The sequence below is a fragment of the Ammospiza caudacuta genome, chromosome 7 (assembly GCF_027887145.1).
Source record: "Ammospiza caudacuta isolate bAmmCau1 chromosome 7, bAmmCau1.pri, whole genome shotgun sequence".
In the NCBI taxonomy this organism is placed as follows: Eukaryota; Metazoa; Chordata; class Aves; order Passeriformes; family Passerellidae; genus Ammospiza; species Ammospiza caudacuta.
This window is the reverse complement of record NC_080599.1, coordinates 2,026,121-2,050,549: the sequence shown is the minus strand read 5'-3', so window position 1 is coordinate 2,050,549 and position 24,429 is coordinate 2,026,121. Positions and strand designations below refer to the sequence as shown.

General features: G+C 51.0%; 1 pseudogene; it reads right to left on the bottom strand.

The window, feature by feature from the left end:
* LOC131560158 (zinc finger protein 850-like) overlaps nt 1–24,429 on the bottom strand; it is a 596,580-nt pseudogene that overhangs the window by 476,011 nt on the left and 96,140 nt on the right.

The following is a 24,429-nucleotide window of genomic DNA, read 5'->3' as shown; positions in this document are numbered from 1 at the left end:
GAAACAGATCCAGCAATAACGAACACTGACACTAGTAGCAGAACGAGGGCAGACAAAGTAAGTTGGTGGGCATGTAATAAAACTTACGACTGCACTTCAGATGATGAAGAGATAAAACAGATGCCACCCCTGGCAATAGCCCTACAATTTGGTTGTGCTTGCAGAGGGATCAAACATAAACCAGGCAGAGTGAATTATAAAGTAATTATAGGGCGTACCAGGATTACAATCCGAGGTCCAGGACAATTTGTATGGGCAGCAAGTGATGGTACCTGGACAACACATCTGCCTGTAGACAGGAAAGTAAAGGAGATTACTTTAGGCCTCCCAACCTTATGTCCAATTTGGAAATTTGGAAAAGGTCCCCATTTAATGGAAAACATGAACTTCTGCAGATAAGAGCAAGACGAGAAGTTCTAGATGATGAAAATCCACATGACACTTGGCAAGAACCCTCTAGTGGAGTGAAATTTGGATGGGCCCTAGAGTCATTGCTTGCTCCTATAGCAAACTATCAGAGTAGAGAGATGCTGTACAAACTTACAGGTCAGGTAGGTAGACTGGCAAGAGTTACTCGGGAAGGATTTAAAGAATTAAATATACAATTACAAGCCACCACAAAAATTACTTTACAAAATCGATTGGCCCTAGATATGTTACTCCTGAAAGAGCATGGAGTATGTGGATTTTTAAAGGGACAAGTTGATCATTGCTGCGTTCATATCCCAAATGTAACTGCAGATGTAGAATATGACATCAATCAGCTGAAACAAATAGACCATGAAGCACAAGAAGAACAAAAGGATTTGGCTACAACCTGGTTAGGAAAAATCTTTAAAGGATTAGGGTGGAATGTGAGTTCATGGATTAAATGTATCATTGAGAATGTGATAATCTTACCAACTGTATTCTTAGCAATTTGGTTAGTTTACAGCATCTAAAAGGGAGAGATACAGAAGAAAACATCCTGGAACATGAGGATAATAAAGGCACTAACACAAGATCCATGCCCACCATCTTCTGGTTCTCCAGTTTGTAACAGCATCCACGACAACGTTTACATCAACCCTGGATTTGAAGAACCAAATACGAACTGAGGAATAAAGGACTGTATCAAGTGAAAACATTTACACCTATAGTGAAGTGAAAATGCCTTCAAAGGGGGGAGAATGATAGTGGAACCCTGGAAAAAGTTAGAGATAGAATCTAAAATGTTAGGCTTTGTGGTTTCCCAGATCAACTACACCTGCGTAAGCAGTATGATAAATTATATAATTGTTAGATGTGATGATTGTTTAGTAATTAAATGTAATTATTATATAACCATAAGAAGAATAGTGAGAAACTATGTTGGAAATTCAAAGAGGGGCTAAATTTATGTATACAATAGAACAATATAAGTTTAATAATTAACATGAAAGTTATGTAACGATAGAGTATAAAACATGATCATTTCGGATGTATGGTCGGAGTCAGATTTGGGTTGAATATACCCCGATTCCCAGAGCTCTTAATAAAAAGCACCGCATATAACCCCCGGGATTATGTGTTTTTGAATGCTAACAGCCTCAGAGGAGGGAACCATGCTGTTTGTCAAAGGCACTTGGGGTCAGAGAACAGTGCCAAAACTCACTGTGCCAAAATAATTTCACAGTCTGGTGAGTCTGGTTAAGAAAATTGTTAGAGAGATTCCTCTCCCCAGTTAAGATGATAATGAAATCAAATTCAAAATGAATTTTATTGAACAGTAAATGGGAGAGAATAGGGGGGACAGGAAGGGAATGATAGGAAAAAGAGCCCACCCCTGGAGCAGGGTAAGTGTGACATTGTCCCCTATGTGCCTGGCCTTCCCGGAGTGGAGATTTTACACCGGAGCCAGTTTGGGTAAGCGGGGTGGTATTCACCCCCTGAGCAGAGATTACCCCACTGTTTCAGGTTGCAATGCAAGATGTAACCAAATGCATGTTTTTATGACCATCTTCATCAACTGTTATAAACAGGTGGGGCAGTGTTTTTTACCTCTTCCATGACTCAGCCCTGATAACGCCCTCCAGGGGAGATATCTTCTGATAATGGGCCATTGTGTGGCACTGCAAGACTGATAAAATTCCATCATCCTCTTGTGGGATGCTCTGCCCAAGGGGAGGATCCAAGCATTCCTACATGGATATAAGCTGAGACTTGCAACACCAGGAGCAGCTTGCCTACTGGACTGCCAGAGGACAAGAGCTCCATAACCTCCACTGGACCTTCAGAGGAAGACCAGACCCTTCTACAGGATCACTGCTTTGACAGAATCACGTTCATCTCTCCAACAGGACTGCAGCCACTATTTAATTAGACTGCAGTCACCACCCTGACCAGCAGGTTATATCCCGACCCTGTCAGTTTAAGGCAGTGTTTCTGTATCATTGCCTTGATCTTCATTTTCCTCTTAAATTGTAATTCCGGCTTAGACCCTTCCCCAGGTTTGCCTTCCAGTACAAAACTCAACGTGCTCATCTGTTGTTTTCCTCCAAAAACAGGATTTCCCATTTCCAAACCTTTGCCAGATGGAAGAGGAGGCTGCAAGGAAAAGGAACATGCCCAGGACACCGAGGCAGGTAAGGAGGAAGTCAGTGCCCCTTTCCCTCTCTCTCCTGCTCCATCTCCCAGCCCAGGTTGGCTCCCAGCTGCAGGACAACCCTGCTGCCAAGGCTGTCCTGCCGGAGATGGGCTAGGGGGATCTCCTTCCCCTTCCGTGTGGCAAGGAGGCAAATCCCATCCTCTCCTTGTCCTTCCTCCCCCAAGGAAGGAGCTCAGGATGGAGACCAGAGACGACAAATCCCCACAACAGAAGCTCATGGAAGCGGCTGTTTTGAGTGGCTCCATGGCACAGGAATCCAACGGGGAGGAAAATCCCCAGAGATTCCACAAGAGGAGGGGCTCCAAAGCCAGCCAAGGGTGCTCTGAGGAGGAAAGACCCACCCTGTGCCAGGAGGGTGGACAGAGGTTGATCCAGAGCTCGGAACTGGTGGTCCATGAGCAGCTTCATGATGGGGAGAAGCCACACAAGTGCTTGGAGTGTGGGAAGAGCTTCAGGCAGAGCAACCACATGATCAGCCACCAGATGATCCACACCGGGGAATGGGCCTATGAGTGTGGGGAGTGTGGGAAGGGCTTCAGCTACAGATCCGCCGTTGCCATCCACCAACACATCCATATTGGGGAGAGGCTCTATGAGAGACCCATTTGTCAGGAGAGGTTCAGATCAGCTCCCATCTCATCCACCACCAGCAGATTCACCGAGGAGAGGCCCTTCTGCTGCCCTGACTGCGGGAAGGGCTTCAAGCACAACTCCACCCTTGTCAACCATCGGCACATCCATACCAGCAAGAGGCCCTATGAGTTTGGGGAATGTGCGATAAGCTTCAGCTGCAGCTTCCACTTGATCCACCACCAGAGAATCCACACTGGGGAAAGTCCATACAGTGGTGGGGAATGTGGGATGACCTTCAGTCGGAGGTCCCAGCTGATCATCCACCAAATGATCCACAGTGGGAAGAGGCCATACAAGTGCTGTGAGTGTCAGAAGAGGTTTCAGACCAGCTCCAATCTCCTCAAGCACCAGTGGATTCACACAGAGGAGAGGCCCTTCCGCTGCCCCAGCTGTGGGAAGGGCTTCAAGGACAACTCCCACCTCATCACCCACTGGCGCATCCACACTCGGGAGAGGCCCTACAAGAGTCCCCAGTGTGGAGAAAGCATCTCCATGAGCTGTCACTTTACCAGACACCAATGGACGCACTGGTAAGGGAAACCCTGCAAATGCCCCAACTGCTGGAAGAGCTTCGTGCACCGCTCCAGCTTCAACACCCTGGGAGGATCCACGTTGGGCAGAGCCCTGGTAACTCACATTCAGTGATCTGTGCTGGAAGGACACTTGGCTTGTTATCCTTTTGGTTTGGTCCCAATTTCCTCATGATTTTTCTTTATCGCTTAAAAACATCTGAAATAGGATTAAAAAGAAAGAAATTTATCAAAGATGTCGAAAGTTCCATCAGTTAACAGTTACTTGAGAAGGCATTTATAGTTTGGGGACATATTCTGGAAGATTTGTGGGTTCTTGGGGCATTTCAGGAAGTGTTCTCCATATCTTTGCACTCCAAAAGTAAAGAGAAATTGATCTGTCACCTCAAAATTACTCAGTCCCACTGAAAACACCACAATCTGACCCCAAAGGGCTCAATCCAACCTCAAATTGCCTTGTTCCCACCTCAAAAAAGTCAATCCTATGCTAAAATTACTGAATTCCACAGCCTCCAGGGTGAGATGGGATTGGCTACAGACTGGGAGAAGTGGGATCCAAATTTGAGGGTGTGGGATCGGGATTGTGGGACCTGGGTGTGTGGGATGCATTTTGATAGTAAATAAAATTTTCAGAACTATTAGTTTCTGTCCCATTAATTTTCCATCATTTCCAGTTTGTTTTTCAGAGTGCCACCTTCTCAGCTGATTGTGTTTGTGCCCTCCTTTCCCTCCTGCCTCTCTTTGCCTGCTCTGTTTCTCTCTCAGTGGCTCCCTTGACCCAGGGCAGCTCCCACCACAGACCCTGCCCTGATTTAATTCCCAATCCACGAGCTACAACAACCATGGGTGAAGTTATGAACGCTGGCAGTGAAATGTCACTGTAGGATCTTGCTGCGCTTGGCTTTTATCTCCTTTTAAGGTCTTTGCATCCCAGGGCAGGAACACCTTTTCCTGGCTGGGAACTGGAATTCCAGCCCCTGGGAGTGTGTTCCACGGATCCCAGAGGGGCATTCCCAGGGTTCCCAGGGTGCTGCTCCTGCCGTGCCTCCCAAGGAGCTGTGCAGGGCCAGGGAACAAGGTCCAGCTGCTCTCTTGGTTCTGCAGTACCACAAGGGCCCCGGGTCCATGAGTTTCCCTACTGCCAGCAGCGGTTCCTTGGTTCCCATGATGCCCTGCTGTGTCACCATGGATATTTGGTTCCATGAGGTTCTTCTGTGTCACAATGGCCTCCCTTAGTCCATGAGCTTCCACAGTGTCACAATGGCCTCCTTGGATGGGCAGTGTCACAATGGCCTCCTTGGATGGGCAGTGTCACCATGGACTATTGGCTCCATGCAGCCCTGCTGGGTCACCATGGACTCCTTGGTTCCATGAGGTTCTGGGGGTGTCTCCATGGTCTCCTTGGATCCACAGTGTCACAATGGACCACTGGATCCACCTGGCCCTGCTGTGTCATCATGGCCCCTTGGTTCCATGGGACCCCAGGGTCACAATTGACTCCTTGCTTCCACATCAACCCCTCGGTCCCAAAATGGCCCCTTCATTCCATAAGGAAGACAAAACTTTTGTAGAAACATTGAGCAAATCCTGCTTAACACACCTGGGAACATCTGTTGTAATTCAAGAGAGAGGTTAAAGGTGAGGATGGCACCAGCAGCTTCCATCTGCAACAGAGATCCAGGGAAAAGACAGGGACAGAGAATTCAGCTGGGAGACTCAGAGAATTCTGCTTCCAGAGATCATTTCTCCTCACACTGTCCCTTGGAGAAAGGTGACACCTTTCCAGGGCAGCCTGGCCTGAGCAGGTGGTTCCTGAGTGGGGTTTTTTGTTTTGGAAACCTGCTCAGGCTTTTCCATTTTTTCCTTCCCAGAAGGAAAACTTCTCCTGGGCCTGTGTGCAGGCAGAGCCCTGAGGAGAGCAGGTGGGACATGGTGCAATGGGCTGGGATATGGAGCTGCAGAGCTCAGGGGACAAGGTTCTGCTGCAGGGCACAGGGATGTCAGTGCCAGGTGGGTCATGTCAGACATGGTGAGGCTGGTGGTGAGGAACAGCTTATCCAAACTGGGTCAGCCCTCAAGGGGCTCATTCTTCTCTGTGCCCAGACCTCCTAAGCATCAAGATCACCTGGGAATGCTTCTATCAGCTCTTTTTGTAACTGGAAAATAAAAAATTACTCACTTGATTAATGAAAATGTCATGAGGTGCACTTTGAAATCTTCCTCCTTAAAGATGCTCTAAACAGACTCCAGTGTGCTGCACAAGGCCTGGAGACATGAACACCACTGAAGGAAGGGAAAGAGCTTCTAGAGGGCTTTCTGCATTTTAATCAGCCCTTACATGGGTTGAGGCTGAGTCCAGGACCCTCAGGCACTGAGAGAAGGATGAAGAAGCTGCTGAAGGAGTCAGAAGCAAAACTCCAAGTCCCTTGGAGCATCACTGGGCCCCAACGAGGGTAGGAAGTGCCAAAGGCTCCCCAGGGACTGATGAGGGCAGATCCTTGAGGCCAGGATTGCAGGCAGCCAAAGGCTCTGAGCAGGGAACTGCAATGTTGAGCAAGGCCTGGGCTGGTTGGGGGAAGGAGAAAGGCCAAGCCCTGAGCCCAGCCTGGGCCAGCAGGGCCTGTCCCTCAAGGATGGCTCAGGGTTGTTTGTGGGGCAGGGGGATGTGAGGGCAAGAAAGGACAAATGTAATAAACCTCTGTGACACTGCAGATCCTCACGGAACCAAGGGGCCAGTGGGACACTGTGGGGACTCATGGAAACAAGAGGCCACTGTAAGCCTGCAGGGCTGGAACACCCTATAACACTGAAATGCTGGGAGTAACCAAAGGTTCATTTACTCGAGTTTTGGTGCACAGGAGAAACATCAAACAGACACTCTCAAAATGGACAGATACAAAGAGTATTATTGGTAGGAAGGGGCCACAAGGATCATCAAGTCCGGACCTTAAGTGAATGGCCCACACAGGGATTGAACCCACAGCCTCAGTGATGCCAGCACAATGCTCTAACCAACTGAGGTAAGATGTCAAAATGACACAAAATTGTACTGACAAAATATAGACAGTCGAGGAACTTTGGCAAATGTTTTAATACAACATCCACTTCAACATAAATCTCTCATCATAGCTTTAACTTCATTAAACTTAGCCCATTTAACCTCAAAACCTTTAACCCGTATGATATTAAGTTACCCAAAATAATTTCAGGTAAGTAGGATTAGAAGGAGAAAAAATAGAAAATAACAGAAAGACAGAAGATGTTTAGAAAGACATGCACATATAGAAAGGCACCAGCTACTCAGGTTCCAGCATCACCAACAGAGGAACCCCAGGACAAGACAGGATCCACACCATGAGCTGGCTTCGTGCTCCGGCTTTTAACCCCTGGGCCTTCATGGGCCTGCCCCTGGGGTGGGACTGCCAGTTGCTTGTCCAATCAGAGTCAGGGCAGGCACCAGCTGCTCCTGGTGTGTGATTGATTGACAGCTCAACCAATCAGAGCTGGGTTAGCATCACCCCCTGCTGTGTGATTGACAGCTCTGCCAGGCCAGAGCTGGGGGCGGGGCTCTGTCCCACCACAAACCAAGGCCTGACCTGGCCCTGGCCCCACATGGGCATTCTGAGCATCCCAAGGTGTCTCGGGACATCGATCTCATCCAGCCTCTGACAACAACCATGGTGACTCTACAGAACCTCATGGGGCCAAGGGGCTCTTGTGACACTGTGGTGCCTCATGGGATCAAGGAGACCATTGTGAAACTCGGAGGCCCCAAGAAACCAAGCGTCCATGGTGACCTTGTGCAGCCCATAGTGTAACAGATGAGCCTATGTGACATAGCAAGGGCGCATGGAGCCGAGGGGCCACGGTGACACATCAGGGCTTTGTGGAACCATGAAGCCATTGTGACATTTCAAGGTCCCATGGAAGCACGGGGCCATTGTGACACTACAGAAGCAAGGGGAACATTGTGACACTGCAGAGCCTCATGGAACCAAGGAGAGACCATTGTGACACTGTGGGGTCCCACCAAACCAAGGGAACATGGAACAGATCTGGCTCGCTGGGCCTCCTGGGGACCACCTGACAGGTCCAGCTGACCTTGGCATGTTGAGGGCTGCTTCTCATCTACCCCTGGAGCACTGGGGCTCTGGGCTTTACTTCCTATGGGAGAGAACTGTCCTTCTCCTCCAGTGGCCCATGGCCAAATTGTGATTCCTTCTCTAAATTTCCTTATATGCACAGATTGTTCCCAGATGAAATCTGCCAGGAGAGACAGATCTGCCTGCCTTGGCCACCCAGGGGCCACCTCTCATCTGCCTTTCAAAAGGTGAGACCAGGGGATTTTCTTTCTTATGGGAAAAAAACATCCATCTCAACCAGGCACTCATGGCCAAAATTGGGCAACTGCCTCTGGAATTCCCTATATCCAAGGATAGCTCCCAGACAAAAGCTGCCAGGACTGACAAGTCTGGCTGGCCTTGGCTTGCTGAGGGCTGGCCCTCATCTGCCTCTGAAACACTGGGGCTCTGTGCTTTCCTTCCTAATGAAAAGAACTCTTCTTCCTGTCCAGGCACCCACGGCCAAAACTGAGATTCCACCTCCAAAATGCCCTATCTCCAAGGATAGCCCCTAGACAAAAGGTGCCAGGAGAGACAGGTCTGGCTGGCTTGGCCTGAGGGTGGCCACCTCTCACCTGCTTCCAAAACACTTGGACTTTGTGCTTTTGTTTGCTGTGGGAAAAAAACACCCATCTTCACCAGGTGCCCATGGCCAAAACTGGGATTCCACCTCCAAAACTCCTCACATCCAAGGACTGCTCCCAGGTGAAAGCTTCCAGGACAGACAGGTCTGGCTGCTCTTGGCCTCTTGGGAGCTGCCTCTCACCTACTTTCCAGAAACTGGGGATTGGTGCTTTCCTTCCAATGGAAAAGAACCATCCTTCTTCTTATGTCACTTGGGTGAGAAATTGAGATTCCTCCTCCCAAATTCCATATATCCAAGGATTCTTCCATGAGAAAAGCTGCCAGGGCAAACAGGTCGGGCTGGCTTGGCATCCAAGGAGCCACCTCTCTCCTCATCTGCCTTTGAAACACTTGGGCTTGGTGCTTTCCTTCCTTTGGAGAAGAACCGTCCTTCTTATCTACACAGAAATGGCCAAAACTGGGGCTCCACCACACAAAATTCTGTATATCCAAGGGTTGCTTTCAGACAAAAGCTACCAGGACAGAAAGTCTGGCTGGCCTAGGCCTCTGATGACCACCTTTCATCTGCCTCTCAAACACCAGTGTTCCGTGCTTTCCTTCCTATGGAAAAAAACCATCCTTCTCCTCTGGGTGTCCATGTCTGAAATTGGGATTCCATCTCTAAAATTCTGAATATCCAAGGGTTGCTCCCAGGCAAAATCTGCCAGTACCATCAAGTCTGGCTGGCCTTGCCCTCTGGTAGCTGCCCCTGCAACACTGGGGCAGGGTTCTTTCCTCCCCATGGAGATCCCTGGGACACTGTAGGGCCTCATGGAACCAAGGGGATCATGGTGGCACCACTGGAGCCCATGGAACCAAGGGGATCATTGTGGCACCACTGGAGCCCATGGAACCAAGGGGAACATGGTGGCACCACTGGAGCCCATGGAACCAAGGGGATCATTGTGGCACCACTGGAGCCCATGGAACCAAGGGGAACATGGTGGCACCACTGGAGCCCATGGAACCAAGGGGCCATGGTGACACAGAAAGGCTCCATGGACCCAGAGACCATTATGACTCTTTGGGGCCTGATGGAACTATGGAGACCATTGTGACCCTTCAGGCCCTCGTGTCACCAAGGGGGCATTATGGCACCTCAGGGCCTCATGGAAGCAAGGGACCATTGGGACACTGTGGGGCCCCATGGAACCAAGGGAACATGGAGCAGGTCTGGCTGCAAGTACTGAGCCCAGCTGGGGTCACGAAACAATCTGCAGGCCCCAGGTGAGATATTAACTCATTCACTGCTTCCATCCTCCCTCAAGTGAGAGAAAAGGACAAAGTGCAGTCCTACAGAGGAGCAACATGAAGACACCAAGGTCAGTGAAGGGGAAGTTGAGTCCCAGATGGGAGGGATGAGGAGATGCCTTGATCTTGGGGCTGAAATCCTCTTGTAAAGCAATAGAGAAGGATGTAACTGATACATCAGACTCTCTTTTTCCCTGTATCGCATTGAAAATTATGGGGAACTGACTTGTTCAGCAAAGACCTCCATGCTAAAGTAAGCAAATGTTGAAGTAGCTGTGATCCCATGAGAAGTTAGAACATTGAAAAATGGAAGAGTGATGACATCCTGTGCCTTCACTGAGAGAAGAAAAGTATCTCTGTTCTCAGAGATGAAGATTATTTCAGAAATAGATGAGGAGAACGTTTGCTCTTAAACAGCTCATCTTTAAACTAATACCCCACCAAGTTGACATGGCTCATAAACACAACTGTAAAAGAGCTTTGAAAAACTGGGAGGGATGTCACAGTTGCAGATTTTTCTGGGCAGTTGCTATTCATGGAAATTGAGAGCCACAAGAGAAGTGTTTCTTCTGGAGAAGTCTCCATAGCATTAAAGAGAGACTCCTCTCCCTAAGTGAACTCAAGAAAGACTATTCTAGTTGAGGTAAACTGACTGAAAATTCTAAGTTTGTCTCTTTTTATTGTCAGTAAGAAAGAAAAGGTTGTAGGGAGAGGAGAAGTGTTCTGAAAGTTTTGTTCTTCTTACTCTTTCTTTTTAGTTGCTCTTAATGAACTTTTCCTTATACCCTCTTAAAGTTTTGAATCTGCTTTGCCGTTCTCCTAATCTTATCACACAGGAGGAAATGAGTAAGTATATTCTGGTGAGTGCACTGGTAATTAGCCAACACTGAACTCAAAACAATAATTGCTGCATTCTCCAAGAAATCTCAAATTGGTGAACGAAAACCACTACAGAAATATTTCTGAGGAGCTGCACTACAGCAGAGGGAAATCAAGGCAGAGCCATGGTTTGTCAAGACTTGTTTGATCCTAATGAGCCACGTGGTGCATTTGGAGCTGAGCCCTGGATTCTTACGGCCTGAGAGGAGATTCCACAAACCTTTCCAGGAGTCAAAGACAGACAAAAACCCCAAAGTGTCTCAGAGCATGGATGGGTCCCACTGAGGTCCATCCCCTACACAGGCTCCTCATGGACTCCTTGGAGGAGAGAACTGGAGGCCAGGATGGCACAAAAACTTCTAAGAGATTCAATGTGGAAAGGAAAATCCAAAGTACTTTAAAAACCTTGAGTATCTCAAAGTATTAATGAGCACCACTGAGTGTCAGTACAAAGCTCTCAAGGGATTCGTTAAAACAGATAATTGGGGCCATGATTGCACAAACCTCTCAGAGAGTCTGTATCAAGAGGGAAACACCAAGTACCAAATAACTGAAGTACCTTGAAGCATTAATGAGCCCCACTGAGTGTTGTTACTGACAAAGCCTCTCCAGGGACTAATTACAGCAGATAATTGGAGGCCATGATTGCAGAAACTTCTCAGCGACTGCCAGGCAAAAGCCAAACTCAAAATCCTTTGAAAAACCTGCAGTCCCTTCAGGGAGCATGAAGGAGCCCCCAGGGACATTCCTAAACAAGGCTCCCCAGGGACTGCTTCCAGCAGATCCTTGAGGCCACAGGGATGTGGGTTAGGGGGGATGCTGAGGGCGTGACAAGGGGCTGACAGTGCCCAGCCTGGCTGGGGCTGTGCCAGGAGGCCCCAGGGCCTCAGGACAAGGTGTCTCCTCACAGCCCTTGGTGGCACAGACCCTGCTGTGCCCCAGGGCACCAAGGCTTGGCTTCTCTTTGTCCTCACCTGTCATCACTGCCTGCAGTTCTCTGCTCTGCCTGGGGCCTGGGGACACTTTCTCAGTTGTGTCCTTCAGTGGGACCCATTAAAACTTCAAGAAACTTTGGAGTTGGATTCTGCCTTGTAGTTCTGGAGAGGTTTCTTCGGCTCCCTCTCAGGGACTGATGTTCAGAGCCTAAGCAAAAAGCCCCAGAGGCTCATTAAAGTCCTTGTGCTGTGTCTGTGCTGCTGAGCTCAGCTGGGCTCCTGGCACAGAGGCACCTCCTGGTAACCAAGAAGAGCTCCAAAAGCACATTTCTCCTGATGAGCAGCTCTTCTGCCAGCCCAGCAGGGCTGGGGCACTGCCTGCAGCCACCCCGGGCACAGCACAGAGGCACAGAGAGCTTCAATCAGTCAGGGCTGGGAAGGTGCTGAGAAGTGCCTGGGGCAGAATCACTGCCAATCCTTGGCACCGGATCCTCTGGCTACAGGACAATGCAGCTGCAGCTCCTGCAGCCATCTCCTAAACCTGGAACATCCCAGTGCCTACAGACCCTGTGAGTACATTCTCTGATTGTCTTTTGTGCAGAGCAGCCAGAGGTGCCCAGGGATGTCCTGCAGAGCAGGGTCCTGCAGCCCAGGGCGCTATGCTGGGGCAGGGACTCTGCTGCCTTCCAGGGACAGCTCTCAGTCAGCCCTGGCAGCTTCTCCCAGCGCTGGGGAGAAGCTGTGGGGGGAAGGAGCCACCCTGAGCAGGGCAGGGGCTGCTGCTGAGAGGGGCTGGATGGGGCAGGCTGCTCTCAGCTCCAGACCAGCATGCGTACAGCTCCAGAGCACACTTCCCAAAGAAGGAAAGCCTGGGATTGCTGTAAAGATCAGGAGCTTTCCTGAGAGTGTTTTCAATTTCTTGCTTGGAGAAGGATGGGAATGTTGGGGTGAGGACAAAAAGATTTTTTCATTTTATACATTTTTCATATATTTGTAGCTCTATAAATTACTTTTACATAGTTATAAATCTATAATCCTTATTTAAGTCTATTAATCTCTTAATGAACTTATTACTATTATATACTTCTATAACTATCATCCTGTATTTTCTATTATTTTCCCTAAGCTTTTTCTATGATTTTAGAAAAATAAGCTGATTGTCTAAATACATTCCTGAAATACATATAGTATACAATACATATAGTATCCTGTATAGTCTTATTATCAGGAAGAGGACCTACAAGAACATTTTGTTTTTTGACCAGAATGAGAGCAGTCATAACAAAAATAGAAGGCAAAGAAGCCCTTGGACTTACTTCAATGGATTGAGCCAGGGGTGTGCAACTGGGGTAAGTGAATCTCCTCTTGGATGTTCCTGTTAAATATCCTAATTAATCAACCTTAATAAATTGTGTAAATGAGGGCCCGGGTGTTCCCCATCCCCACTGGGACACCTGGAAGCTTCCAATAAGTGTCTGGTTTTTACTTTACTGTTCTAACACTGTTGCAAGGGTTTTTTGATTTTTTTTCTCTTTTGATTATAAAAAACAAGGGGATGAGAGAAAAAGAACAGGAATTGTAATCCCAGAATCCCAGGACATTCTGAGTTGAAAGGGACACACCGGATCGTCCAAGGAATGTTTGCACATTTACAGAGACTCCAGAACTGTAACTTTGGGTGGTCTGTCTCTCTGCTGGGAGCCTCCCAAAGGGCCCTCAGCCACTCCTCAGCCCTGGACAGCAGCAGCATCACCTCTGCAGGGCCCAGCAGGGCTCTCCTGAGTTGCCCTTGCCCAGCTGCACACAGAGCCTGCCCCAGCCAGGGCCCTGCACACAGACAGGTTTCTGTAGGGCCCCAGCCAGGGCACACAGGCAGGGATGGGCTCTGTGAGCACGGGCAGGGACAAGGCTCCTCTCAGGAGGGAATGTCCAGGCCCAGGGACATGCTCAGGGAGGGAGAGGGGGCTGAAGAGAGCAGTGCTGGGGGCAGGAGGGCACTGTTGGTGTGTGGGAGGTGCTGGACACAGCTGGGCAGAGGAACAGTGTCCTGAGTGCCTGGCTGTCTCTGCCCTGCCCTCTCAGGCACAGCACCACAACATCTCTTGGTTCTGCCCTGCCCTGATATTGTCACTATTATCTGCCATTCTCAGGGAGGCTCTGGCATTTGCAGCAGCTGAGTCAGGCACTGCCCTTGGCATTCCTGCAAGGCAGGGCTGTCCATGGGAGTGGGGTGTCCAAGCTTCCCTGGCACCTGTGGGGCTGTGGGCAAAGCAGTCCATGGGAAAGGGGAATGAGCTGAGCCCGCTCCCTGAGATCCCATTATGGGCACAGCTGGGGATCTCCTTGCTGTGTCCTTCCAAGCTCTGAGCTGCCCTCCTGGGTGCAAATCTGTGCCAGAGCCTCTGGGAGTTCCCTGAATGTCCCACGGGGAAGGGCAGAGCTGCCACAGCTGAGGAAATGCTGTTGGGTTTGCCAAGGGAGCCGTGAGTGTCCTTGGCACAAGGAGGTGCTGAGACCTTGCCCAGACACCTTTAGAGAGGGTGAGACATTCAGGGATCCCTCTGCTCTGGGCAGGGTCAGGTTTATCCCAGGGTGATCCGGGAGTGTGATTGTGCTCTGATTTCAGCCAAAGGTGCAAAGCCAGGGCAGCTGGGAACAAGCCCATCCAGCCCCGCATCTTCCCTCAGCCACAGGGAATCCTTTGCCTCTCTCGTCTCTCAGTGGCAAACTCTGAGTGCAGCAGGAATGCCGGGGATTTCTGACCTCAGAGAGCCAGAAATGATGTGTGGGTAGGAAAACAATTCCTTAAACCAGCTCCTGCCACCCATGTCCTAAAAAACTAGGAGTGCAGATGCTACCAAGCCTGTCTTCATTCTGAGTGATTCCCCTGACAAATCCTGAATATCCAGCCTTGTCCCTCTGCCACATGGCCACAAACCTAGGGCAGTAGGGCAGGGATGGCTCCTTGAGGGCCCCCATGCACAGACATGGCTGCTCCTGGCACACTCAGCCAGCACAACTGGAGCTCAGGCAGGGACCCGGGTGAAGGATTTCCCAGAGCAGGAACAAGGGTGGGTGAGTCCCAGTGGGACAGTGTCCTGGGGTGACGTTATGATGCTTGTACCCCATTCATATGTTCTGTGCCTTTAAGACCATCTCTGAAGAGTGAAAGTTTTGTTTGGGTTTCTCTTATCAGGGACACAGAAACGGGCAGTATATAGGGCTGTTTTCGCTTCTTGCTTTCGGCTTGCTGCTTTGCTTGTTCTCGTTTCTGCTCTCGCTTCTGCTCTGCTTTGGCCTCTGCTTATTAGCTAGTTTAGCTAAACAGTCCAAATTCCTTCCTGGACTGTTTCTCCTCTCCTGTTTCTGTGACCATCTCGAACCTGCTCCAGACTGGGACCTGGGAACACCGAGGGTTTGCACCGTTTGGATGCAGCAGCTGCCCCAGCACTGGAGGGACTGAGAACAGAGCAACCACCCCTGGAAGGGACTTTCTGATTTTGTCATCTTTCTCAGAGCAGTGTCATCTGGTATTGTGCATTTTGTGTGCTGAGGGGTGCTGTGCCAGTCAAATAAACAGGTTCTTTCCACTTCTCTCCGAGGAAATCTTCCTGAACCAGCTGAGGGGCTGTGTGGGTTTGCTTTCTGGAGGGGCCCTCCTTTGCAGATTCTCTAACAAATTTGCCCTAAACCAGGACAGACAGTCTGCAGGAAATGGCCCAGATTTGGCTCAAAGCAGCCTCTCCTGACTTGTCACTGTCCTTTATCCATGAACAGGTTCCCATGTGCAGCCCCAGCAAATGTCCAACAACAGCTCCATCAGCCACTACTTCCTGCTGGCACTGGCAGACACGCGGCAGCTGCAGCTCCTGCACTTCTGCCTCTTGCTGGGCATCTCCCTGGCTGCCCTCCTGGGCAACGGCCTCATCATCAGTGCCGTAGGCTGCGGCCACCACTTGCACACGCCCATGTTCTTCTTCCTGCTCAACCTGGCCCTCAGCGACCTGGGATTCATCTGCACCACTGTCCCTAAAGCCGTGCACAATTCCCTCTGGAACACCAGGACCATCTCTTACACAGGATGTGCTGCACAGGTCTTTTTTTTTGGATATTTCATCTCGGCAGAGTTTTCCCTCCTGACCATCATGTGCTACGACCGCTATGTGTCCATCTGCAAACCCCTGCACTACGGGACCCTCCTGGGCAGCAGAGCTTGTGCCCACATGGCAGCAGCTGCCTGGGCCACTGCCTTTCTCTATTCACTGCTGCACACAGCCAATACATTTTCCCTGCCCCTGTGCAATGGCAATGCCTTGGATCAGTTCTTCTGTGAAATCCCTCAGATCCTCAAGCTGTCCTGCTCTATATCATATCTCAGGGAACTCGGGGTCGTTGCAGTTAGTGTTTGTTTGGTATTTGGCTGTTTTGTGTTCATTGTTTTTTCCTATGTGCAGATCTTCAGGGCTGTGCTGAGGATCCCCTCTGAGCAGGGACGGCACAAAGCCTTTTCCACCTGCCTCCCTCACCTGGCTGTGGTCTCTCTGTTGGTCATCACTGTAGCAGTTGCCTACCTGAAGCCCCCCTCCATGTCCTCCCCATCCCTGGATCTGGCCCTATCAGTTCTGTACTCAGTGGTGCCTCCTGCCCTGAACCCCCTCATCTACAGCCTGAGGAACCAGGAGCTCAAGGCTGCAGTGTGGAGACTGATGACTGGATGCTTTCAGGAACATTAAACTGATGGCCCATTTCTGCAAATCACTTCTAATGAAATCATCTTTGATACTTCTTATTGGCTTCAGTGTGGAAGTTTGTTTTCTTTGCTTTATTTTTTTCATACTATCCACAAAGACGTGTCATTCTTTCTGCCATTTCGCATTTTGTTTCTCTCCATTTTCCCTGTGGCCACAGACTGTGTCAATGGGGGGCTATGCTCTTGGTGCCTTTAAATGAACTAAAGGATCTCCCAGGAGAGTTTTCTGCAGAGATGCCCTTTTGTTGCCTTCTCTGGAGCTGCAGCAGCAATGTCTGTGTGCAGAGCTGGGGGCAGAGCAGTGCTGGCCTAGCATCTGTGCCCAGCAGCAGCAGCACTTGGTGTTGCCAGTGCTGCTGCCGTGGCCCTGCCCCACTGCCCTGAAGGCCCTGGTGTTGCTGTAGGGCCTGAGTGCTCTCAGGGCTGGGCACAGCCCTGGGGGTGGCAGTGCCGGAGCTGCAGCAGGGACAGGCCATGGGCACTGCTGGGGGAGCGCTGATGCCTCAGGCCAGGCCCTGGGGGCTCCAGGCTCCTTGCCCAGACTCTCTCAAGAACACAGCCAGGCCAATGCTCAGCACAGAAAAGCCCCGTGAGCAGCCCCAGGCTGGCCGTGGGCAGGCTGGGGGCAAACAGCATGGCTGGGGCTCTGCAAGGGCCCTGGGGGAGAGGGGAAGGAGCAGCAGAGCAGGGGCTGATCCATCCCCATTGTGTGCTGCACAGCCCAGGGCAGTGTCCCAGAGTGTCCTCAGGGAGCTGCCAATAAGGTCCCCCCTCTGCAGCCCTGGCCATTCCCCCAGCTCACACAGGTGCCCCATCCTTGCAGGCACAGACATGGCAGCACTGCCTCAATAGCCCCCGTTTGCATTGCACAGAGCAGGTGGGAGCACCCCCAAGCTGTTGCTGTGGGGACATGAACCTGAGGGAGCACAAATGCCATCAGGCCCTGAGGCCAGCAAGGGCTGGGGGACACCAGGGAAACCACTCAGCTTTGTCCTGGCGTCTGCAGTCAGCCAGAAAGTTTGTTCCCATCAGCTGGGAGTTTCCTGTGCCACTGCAGACGCTGTTGGTCAGAGCCAGGGCTACCTGGCAGCCACCCCCAACTGCCCTGAGCATTTCCTTTGCCTCACCTTTGCTTTCTTTACTCTTCCTGTTACAAATTTCTTCCTATTACCCATGCCTGCTTCCTCTCCTGCAAACAGCCCATCCCTGTTTGCTCTTTCCTCTCTGGCCCCACTCCCCATTGCAGTTCCTGACTTGGCCCCATGGGAGCATTCCTTGGGCAGCAGGATCATCCTACAGGTGCTGCAGGAATTGTCTGCAGGCTCCTGCAGTGCCTGGTGCTGCTCCCTTGCCAGAGGCACCCCAGGCCAGGGGGGCACATCTGGGCTGCTGTGTCTGGCTCTGGGGCTCCCTGTTCTGGGCAGTGAGGAGGAGTTGCAGAGGCTCTGCAGAGCTGACAGGATGGGTTTTGAGGCTGGCAGGAGAAGCTGAGGGACCTGGGCTGCTGGAGGTCCTCAAGAGGAGGCCCAGGGCTCATCCTGCAACTGTTCCAAGGGTGCTTTCAGAGAATCCCAGAATCAGCAAGATTGGAAAAGTCCTTGGAGATCATCCAGTCCAACCTGTGCCCTGACACCACCTTGTCTCCCCTGAGCCTCCTTTTCTCCAGGATAAACAACCCCAGCTCCCTCAGCCACTCCTCCCAGGACCTGTGTTCCAGACCCCTCCGAAGTCTTGCTGACCTTCTCTGGACACGCTCCAGCCCCTCGATGTCCTTCCTAAATTGGGGGCCCCAGAACTGCAAAGAGCACTCGAGGTGCTGCCCAACCAGTGCCAAGCACAGAGGAAAATTGGGTGCTCTGCTCCTGCTGGCCACACCGTTTCTCATCCATACGTGTCCCAGGGCTTTAATGAGGGAAATGGTGGGGAGGAGGTAGGAACAAAGTAGGATTGGTTGTCAGCAGCCATGAAGGATCTTTATTTTCATCTCTGTCCAGACTGCATTAGAAGGTGCTGGGGGTCAATATCAATTGTAAATTGTAGATATGAACCTATAAAGAGGAAAAGGAAAGAGGAAAAAACATTTCTCTCTGATTTTATTTTTTAAGATAGCAGATAAACTTTGAATATATTTTAGAAATGTGTACACCACAGAAAAATTGAAAATCTAAATTATTCCCAAGACCTTTCCTTGTTCAGTTCGTTTGAGCAAATACTTATCAGTTTTTGTCACTGAATTCCTGAACTGAGGAGATCCAGAACGAAGAGGCCTCTGGAGTAGTAAAATTCATCAGCAACCTCCAAATGGCTGAGGATGCATCCCCATCAGAGCAGCAATGAATAGAATTTGGCACAGCTTTGTGGCTGCCCCAACTCTGGGATGGGCCCTGGGCCTGGAGCAAGAGCAGCTCTTGAGGGCCCCAAGGCCGAGGCTCTTGTGCTGCCCTGGGCAGATGGGATGGCAGCAGGGGCTGCAGAGCTCTCAGCACCTCAGCCCGAGGGGAGCAGGGCAGCCAGGGAGCCTCCTTTGGCCTTGGCCCAGCACCTTCCCCCATGGCTGGGGCTGAGTCCTGTGGCAGCTGCAGCTGCTGCTGTGCCCTTGCCAGGGGCTGAGGCCGTGGGGCAGTGCCCAGAGCAGCCTGGCCTGAGCAGAGCTGTGGGGCCAGAGCCGGCTGGGCTGGGCTGGGGAGAGGCCCTTGGTGCTGCCCAGAGCTCAGGGCAGCTGGCAGAGCTTGCAGGGAGCTGGGCTGGGCTCAGAGAGCCCGGCCCAGAAACCATCAGTGTCCATCTCAGCCTGGCTGAGCGTGCAGGGGCAGGACTCAGGCCAGGCCTTGTGGGGCAGGGCCAGTGCCTGTGCAAGGCACTGCAAACACGGAAGTTGCCCAGAGAGGAGGCTGCTCTGTGCCCTTGGTGGCATGGACAGAGCAGGGAGGGGGCCAAGGACATTTGTCAGTGCCAGCCTCTGTGCCCAGGCCTTGGCAGCCCTGGCTGCTGAGCCCAGCTTTGGCCTGGGCTAAGCTTGGCTGTGGCCCAGCTCCATCCTCCTGCGGGGCTCAGGGCCTGTTCCCAGCCATGGCCAGCCCTGGCTGCCTCTCTGCTGGCCCAGGGGCCGGCAGAGCCCAGGGCAGGGCTGTCTGTGCAGCCCCACAGGTGCCCCAGGCTCTGCAGGAGCTGGCAGAGGCTGCCCAGCAGGGAGGCCACAGGGCACAGAGCCCCAAGGCTGATGTGGGCACCACAGCACAGGGGCCGTTCCCAGCCGCAATGCTCCTGGCCTGGGCTGGGCCTGCACAGGGGCTGGGCCGCCATGGCTGGGCCAGCACAGGGCCACAAAGGGGCCACGCAGGTGCTCTGGGGCTGACAGCAAGGCCAGGCACACACAGGCAATTGCTGAGCATGGCCTGTGCTGGCCAGGCCTGACTGTGCCAAAGGCAGAGCTCAGCTGCCCTTGGGGGCTGCAGCAACAGTCCAGAGCCCAAAGAGCCTCCATGGCTGTGCTGGAGACCAAGGTTGCAGGAGGGAAATGCAGAGCTGCTGCGGAATGGGGAGGGCATTGAATTCCAGCACACACCTCAGCTCTCTGATGATCCCGACACCATGCTGGGCCCTGTTTCAGATGGGAGCAGAGCAGATGTTGATGGGACAGGAGCCCTGTGAAGCTGTCATGGACCTGCAGCTTGCAAGGTGCTCTGCTCTCCCTCAGTTGCTCTTGGAGAGATCCAATCCCAGCTGGGCACCTCAGGGTACGAGTGGCACTGCCTGTTCATGGACACACAGCATAAGTCTGCCAGGAAAGGGGCACAGGTTTTAATACCTGTTAGTTTCATCATATACAAACAAATCTTTATTATCTGGGTCATTTCAGTACTTTTAAGAAATGGCACAATTTTCCCACCAGGAACAGGAATTTCCTGGAAGTGTACTGATGGCAGGAGGAGAAATACTGATCTTCCCTTCTACTGGTGTCACCAATATTCTGTTTATTACTTCTTTTCCCTTTTCCTTCAGGTATTTTCAGCTCCTCTGTTGAAATGGCAATATCTAAGGACATCTCTTCTATTACAGCAGGTGGATCTATGTACTTCTACTGCTCTCTGATTTCCTCCTCTAGATGCTCTCTGGTCATTCAAGTGCCTCTCAACTGGCTGGCTTCATAGTTTGAGCTGGAAAAAATTGCCCAATATTTCTGAAGTTCAAATAAATATATAATAAATATCCTTTTAATTGTGTTTTTATCTATCACAGAATTACCTTATGTCTTTGTCTAAAACTGTTCATGTACAGAAATCCCTGGGGGACGGGGCACATGTCAGATGCTGCTGGGACAACACAGAGAGCTAAGGGAAGAGCTGTGATGGTTATTAAACTGTTCAAATGTACAAATTGTGTCTGTTGGCAAGAAACCTTTCCGTGCCTCTGAGTGTCACCAGTCCCTGAGCCCAAAGGACACAAACATGATGAGTTGTGGTTCCCACTGCAGGGGCTGCACTTGGACCTTGGCTCTGCACAGGAGACCTCATCATCCCCTTTCTCTCTTTTCCTTCCTCTGGGCATGGAGGGAGCTCCTGACTTCAGCCTGTGACTCGTGTGCAAAGAGCAAATCTGGGCAGAATCGGGGCAGGGAGGGTTTGGGGAAACATTGGGATCTGTGCTGGGCACAGAAGGTGTTTTCCATTGCTCTGAGACTGTCAGCTGTGGAAAGTAGATTTAATATCCAGCAGAGAAATGACTTTTGCCTTTGATGGAGCTGTACCTTCCCCTGACTTTGTTGGCTGACAAGAAATGAACATCCCTCTGTCTTGGACAGCTCCTTCTCCAAGGAAAGCAGGTGGGAGTTGGAGCCAAGGAGCTGAAAGCTGCAGGTGCAGCCTGGGCTGGAGGGAGCTCAGATTTGCACAAGGCTGCTCTGAGTGCCAGGGCTTGGATGGGGAAATGGTGGAGTGGGGATAGGGACAGAGTCTGATTGATTGTCAGCCATGGAGGGTCTTGATTTTCATATCCATTCAAACTGCATGAGGAGGTACTTGGATTCAGTGACAATTGGAGATTGCACATATCAATTTGTGAACAGGAAAAAATGCTATACAGGATGAAAAAAATATTTTCTCACTGTATTTTTAAATATAATGCATTCACTTTGAACACACTACTGAAATCTGTCAAATTAACCGCAAATGATTTGAACATTAAATCGAATTTTCCCCTGAGGCTTGGCTTGTTAAGGTGTTCTGAATGTCAATGAGCCCTTGGACACTGAATTCCTGCACTGAAGAGCTGAATGCTGAACAAGCCTCTGCAGCAGGAAAATTCAGCAGCAGCCTCCAAGGTGCTGAGGATGTCAGCAGCCCCCGCTGAGGCCATCCCTGCCCAGAGACCGTGGGGGAATGGGCAGACAAGGAGAGCGTCCCTGGGGCTGGGGCAGCACAACTCAGAGGCAGCAGCGGCTCCAGCTGGAAAATGGAGTGTGGAATGTGGCTAGGAAAGCCCTGCCTGGGCTGTGCCAAGCAGGACAGACAAGCCCTTACTGCCATTCCCCAAAAAACTCCCTCAATGAGACATTTAAAAGGAATTACAGTTGTTTCTGTACTCTTAGTTGGATGTACCAGAGAAATGCCAACAAGAAATTCTTAGGAGCTCAAAACAACTAAACAGTCTTTATTGCAAACTTTAGAAAAGCAGAAAAACTTTGGCAAAGGTTTATTACAACATCCAATCAACAAAAAACACTTCTGAAAGCATTACCTTGGCCCATTCAACTTCACAAACTACAAGACTGTTCAATGTAATGTTAATCAAAATTTGCAAGAGGGTATTATAAAGAGAGAAAGACAAAAAAGATACATAGGAGTACACACAGAACTACAAACTCCTGGATTCCAACACTGTTCAGATGGAAATTCCAGGAGGAGGTAGGGTCAAGATGTGTGCTTGCCTTGTGGTCAGCCTTAAATACCCTTTTGTCTTCCTGGGCCCTTCCCCCAGGTGGGACTTGGGGTCATTTGGTCCCTCAGGAGCTGGGCTGGGGGCTGCAGAGGTGGCTGTGGAGCATTGCATGTGCTGTGCCAGGGACTGACAGAAACTCCTGGGCTGGGATAGAGGCTCTGGGGGGATTGGGGTTCCAGGCCAGGGAGGGGCTGGTGTTCCAGGGCAGGGCAGTGCTGGGCTTACAGAGCAGGTCAAGGCTGGACCTCGTCCTTCCTCCCCTGTGACCCCCCTCCCAAGAAAATGTTTTGAGCCAGCAATCTCCTCCAGTCTCTCACAACAGGGAATGTTGTAGGTGATATCCCTACAACAATCTTGGCCATGGGCACCTGGACTAGAAGGACAGTTCTTTCCCATAGGAAGGAAAGCACAGAGCCTTCGCCAGTTTTTTGGGGACAGATGAAAGGTGACCCTTGTGAAACCATTGCCAGCCAGACTTGTCCTGGAAATCTTCCTATTGGAACAATCCCTGGAAATATGGAATTTTTGGAGGTGAAATCCCAATTCTGGCCATGGGGGCCTGGAGGACAAATCCAGTTATTTTCCATGGGAAGAAAAGCACGGAGGCCCAGTGTTTCAACAGCAGATGAGGAGACTCTCAATGTGCCAAGGAAAGCTGGACCAGTCAGCCAGACTTGTGGTGAAGCCAGACCTGTTCTATGTTCTCCTAGTTTTATGGGACCCCACAGTGTCACAATGGCCTGTTAATTACAAGAAGACCTACAGTGTCACAACAGACCCTTGGTTCAACGGGTCCAACAGTGTCACAATGATCCCAATGATTCCATGAAACCTTGATGTGTCACAATGGTCTCCGTGGTTCCCCAGGCCCCACAATATCACGTAACTCCGCTATTCCATGATCCTGCAATGCCACAATGGACCTTGCACCCTGGGGCTTTGCGTTGTCACAATGGTCTCCATTGGCTCCACAGTGTCACAATGGACCATTGTGACAGAGGGGCCCTGTGTCACCCTGGAGCTTTGGTTCCATGCAGCCTTGCAGTGTCACAATGAACTCTTGGTTTCACAAGGCCCCAGAGTATCACAATGGTCCTCTTGGTTCTGTAGGGAGCCCCAGGGTCACAATGAGGCCTCATGAGGCCTCACAGTGTCACAATGCTTTGCTTATTCCCTGAGGCCTCATAGTGTCACAATGTTGTCCGTGATTCCATGAGTCTCCTCAGTATCACAATGGTGTCCTTTGTGCCATGGTGCCCTACAGTGTAACAATGGCCCCTTGGTTCCATGAGGCTGTGAAGTGTCCTAATGGTCTCTCCTTTAGGTTCCATGAGGCTTCTCAGTGTCACAATGGTCCTTGGTTTGATGGGGGCTCTCAGGGTCACAATGTTCCCTACCTTACATGGAAGCACACAGTGTTAGTACGGTCCCCTTGGTTCCATGAAGCCCCACAATGTCACACTGGTCTCCATGATTCCATGATGCCCCAGAGTGTCACAATGGTCCCTTGGTCTCACAGGGCGCACACTGTCACAATGGTCCCTTGGTCTCACAGGGCACACAGTGTCACAATCGTCCCTTGGTGTCACAGGGCCCCACAGTGTCACAATGGTCCCTTGGTTCCATGGCCCTGTGCTGCTGCATTCCGTCCTCCCCTTCTAAGGCCGCCCTGCCAGCTGAGAAATGCTCCTTGGGCCTCGGCCTTGGCCAACAGCCTCTGGGCTCAGCTCCTCTGCAGCTCATCACAAACACTGTCTGCACCAGGCACTGCTGCTGCCCAAACAGCTCCTGGTTCCTTTAGCAGCAGCCCTGGGAACTGGTTTTGTTCTCTCCGTAGCACAACATCCCTGTTCTCACACTGCCAAAGAAAGCTGCTGATGCCAAGTGTGGCCAGGATGAACCATTGCTGGGACTGCAGTCCCTCTCTTGGGCCCTGCAAACAGCGCTCCAAAAGGAGCCCTCGGAGCTCTCCTGGGCCAGCCACTCCCTCTGAGTGGGGCCTCTCCCAGCTGGGAACTCTCCCATTTGCTGCACTCAGGGATCCTGAACAACGACGGAGCCTGGGCCGATCCCCCCACTCCTCCAGACTCAACCCTTTGCCCTTTGCTGGGGAGATGCCAAAGCATCAGCAGTGAGCATTGCC